This window comes from Mesocricetus auratus, unplaced genomic scaffold, assembly GCF_017639785.1.
Source record: "Mesocricetus auratus isolate SY011 unplaced genomic scaffold, BCM_Maur_2.0 Super-Scaffold_100734, whole genome shotgun sequence".
Lineage (NCBI taxonomy): Eukaryota > Metazoa > Chordata > Mammalia > Rodentia > Cricetidae > Mesocricetus > Mesocricetus auratus.
This window is the reverse complement of record NW_024429271.1, coordinates 2,776,119-2,780,024: the sequence shown is the minus strand read 5'-3', so window position 1 is coordinate 2,780,024 and position 3,906 is coordinate 2,776,119. Positions and strand designations below refer to the sequence as shown.

The 3,906-nt window shown below is 45.4% G+C and overlaps 1 pseudogene; it reads right to left on the bottom strand.

The window, feature by feature from the left end:
• Positions 1 to 2,460: 2,460 nt before the first annotated feature.
• LOC101841787 lies at positions 2,461 to 3,642 on the bottom strand (annotated as a pseudogene).
• Between the last annotated feature and the right edge of the window lie 264 nt (positions 3,643 to 3,906).

The following is a 3,906-nucleotide window of genomic DNA, read 5'->3' as shown; positions in this document are numbered from 1 at the left end:
GTTAGATTTCATGAAGTTAAGCACACAGTTTCACACACAGTGTTGTATCGTTAGTTTTGAAGAAGTTAAGCATTTAGATTCACACACAGTGTTGTATCATTAGTTTTGAAGAAGTTAATCATGTAGTTTCTAATACAGTGTTATATGGTAAGTTCTCATGAAATGAAGCACATAGTTTCACACACAGTGTTGTATAGTTATTTGTGAAGAAGTTAAGCATGTAGTTTCACACACATTGTTGTATCGCTAGTTTTGAAGAAGTTAACCATGTAGATTCACACACAGTGTTGTATCGTTAGTTTTGAAGAAGTTAACTATGTAGTTTCTTTTTTTTGGAGAAAAAAAGGTTTTATTGTTTTTTCTTAGGAGAAGAAACAGAAGTTAGGGAAACACATTTTTTTTACAACCCACATAACTTACAGTTGGTCCTAACCCTGTCGGGTACAGATGTTAAAAATGCTGGTTCTACCAGAATGAAGGTATTCACCACCCCAGGTAGAATGTACATGGATGCTTGAAGACTGTATGGTGTTTTACCCTGAGAGAAGTGTAAGACATACAGAATTTGCTGAGAGCCATCTCCAAACTGCCCCTCCCTCTTCGCTTCAGAGGATGTCTCAACTATTCTGCTAGCGAGTACTCAGATCACGTGCCTCATCTCTAAATAAAAACCCCTTTACTCACCCACTTGGGATCTGCAAGCCTTCATGGCCCTGGAACTAAAATACCTGTCTGTATAAACACAAACTCACACAAATGAATATGGGATACTAGCCTTTTAGTCACCTTAACCTGTAGGGTTAATTAAACTACATAAAGTGCTTATAAGTCAAGAGATAAACATAAATAAGCAATTTATAACCAAGGATAAATCTAGGTACAAATAGCTCCAGCAAGACGACCTGTGGCTGAGATGGGCAGGCCGGGCATGTCTTCCACCTTACATTCTTAGTCATCTGATTCAGGAATATTTTTATCTGTAGTCCTGACGAAAGGTCACATTCTGAGGCAAGCTTTCAAAATGACCGTAGCTCAAACAAACTCCTCAGTTTACCAGTGGCTATTATAGAACTGACGCCTAACAAAACACACCTTTTTAAAAATTTAAGTGAGCATATCCATACTAGGAGCAAACTGTATAGAAACTTATGTATGATGCAGCTCACTCCAACTTCTCAAATTCCCAAGGGGACTTTTGATCAATAGGATAAACAGTGGAAAAGGGAGTTTCACCCCCATACCCATTACTGTTGGTCATAGGGCTCAAAGAGGAAGTGTCACTTCACTGCCCTCTAAGGAGACAAAGTTCTGCTGACTCTGATAGGATGGGAGGGAGATCACTTAGGTTCTTAGTTGGAGGGTGAGGGTTCCAGGGAGGAAATGTAGACTTCGATTATATTTATAGAGGGACCAGAAGATCTTAACAAGCCAGTATGTAAAGAAAGGAGAGGAAGTAAAGGTTAATACAACAGGTGGGACATTTAGAGACTAATACAGAAATTCAAAACAAAGCTTGGCAATCATTAGTAGAAAAGAAATACATATTTGTTTTATTGACACCACCAGGCTTAAACTTGTGTCAAACAAGTAAACCTTGTGAATAGCACCATGGTTATGAGTCTAGCCTGTGATACCAAACCACTTTACAATTTAAAGTCAACAGGGGGCCATATGCCTCACATCTACCTGTGATCCTTACATACAAAATCAGACTGGAAAATTAAGCCTGCACAGATATGAATCCCATTTGCTCCACTATAACCAGTCCACACACACAACTGGTTCTGTATATACTCTAGTGCTGATCATGACAACGTTTTAAAAAGCTGTAAGAAATAGATTTGTAACTAGAGAAGTTGCAAGTTTCAAAAGGGTACGGAAAAATTAAATCTGAGTCATCTCTCCTTTTCTACTCAAAGAAATAGACTTTCTGTTTTTTTTTTACAGACAAATACAATTTATATGCTGTTTTCCTTAAAAATTGAGGCTTTTCAGTTTTGTAACTAATTAGTGAACCTTAAGTCAAGTACTTTTGGCCATTACTAGGTTAATAAACTTAAGATTATCATCAAAACCAAGCCCAAGTAGACAGGACTGCGTCCTGAGCACTTGGACTTCGTCAAGAAGTACTCTTGGGAAAGCTCAGAGAGCCTTTCACATTCTTGTACAGTACTGCGGCTTCCTAGTCATCGTCTGGTTACTTGCAGATTAAATCCAACTTACACAGATCACCGCCATTGTTAGTGCTTCTCTTTCAACACTACAGGAGTGGAGTGACAGACTGCACATTTAGTGAGTTCTATGACTAGCCTGAGGACTGGCCACTCTTCTAGACAACGAAATCAAGTCTGTTCACCTACCCACTTCCATTCATTCAATCTACAAGTCCTCCTCCATGGCCTCCCAAAGTTTGCTGAGTGAAAACTTGGCTTCTTTCAGATAGTAACTCTTCAAGAGGGAGCACTTCCCCATGTATTTATTCTTGTTAGCCACAATCCTGTAGCCACTTGCTTGCTTTCTGGCTATGTTGCTAGAGTAGAACTCCTGGATTGTTAAAGCCCGGGCAGCTTCAAGTCCAACTTCATAAATACATTTGTTTTCACAGAAGCAGGTGGTTTGGTGGCTGGAGTTAAGAGTCCCCTACTGCACTCATAAGGCTATCTTATTAGATATGCCAGGCCAGCCCCTACTCCAGCCACACCCGCAAAAGCCAGCAGCACATTTCTGATGCCGCCTTCTAGGTCCTGTACGTGGAAGAACTCCACAAACCGATCCAAGCCTCTTTGTTTGACCAGCCAGTCCCGTTTTGTCCTGACAAGAACGTCTGTGATACTCTCTGCTAATGGTTCGATGCAGCTTTCCTGGTTTATGCTCTTCAAGTGTTTGGCCACATAGGCACCAAAAGAAATAAGAGTCACAATCCTGCCCCAGTTTGTTACGCCATCTTTGAAAACATGGACCATCACTCGAGAAAAAGATTTGACATCGTCTTCGTTTTTAATGTCCATTTTCCGAAGCATGCCCTGAAAGGCCGTCTCATGGTTGCGCTGCACCCCGTCGCCCACGCGCCGCAGGGTCTCCAGCGCCCTCCGGCCTGCCGGGCCCGCCTCGCACAGCGGCTTCGCGTCTTTGACGCCGGCCGCCTGCTCGCGCAGGTAGCGCGAGATGATCTCGAGTGACTGGCGGTACAGCTCGTCGTCCTCCTCCTCGGCCGGTGGCGGCATGGAGGGCAGCGAGCCTCGGCGCCCATGGTCTTCGCTGCTTAGCTCACGCGCTCCAACAGGGGCAGCTCGGCCGGCCGCTTGCCGAGCGCCTCTGGCTCGTAGCCGTCCAGTTCGTCCTCGGGAGATATGATGGCTGCGGCCTTCGCGGCCATCTCCTCTCGCAGCACGGCGAGGAGGCCGGGCGACCGGAGCAGCCTGCCGACGTGGTGACGTCGGGGTCCTCCGCGCCCATGGGAGGCGGCCTCACGACCACCCGCTCGCCGGGCAGCAGGCCGGCCTCCCCTCCCCCCTTGCGCCTCGCCTTGGCCTCCTCGGTAGTGAGGCGAGACCCAGCCAGAGAGCCGCCGCCCGCGCCCAGGCTGGTGCCACCGCAGTACAGGTTCAGGCCGATCACCGCGTTTCTCGGCAGGCCAAACATGGTCGGACACCGCATGCTGGGGGGAACGAGCACTGGGAAGGCCGGGACTCTGGACTCGAGGCAGGCAGAAGTCGGGAGTCAACCATGTAGTTTCTAATTAAGTGTTATATGGGAAGTTCTCATGAAGTTAACCACATAGTTTCACACACAGTGTTGTATTGTTAGATTCCATGAAGTTAAGTACTTAGTTTCTCATGTAGTGTTCCATAGTTAGAATTCATGAAGTTAAGCACATAGTTTCACCCTCAGTGTTTTATCGTTATT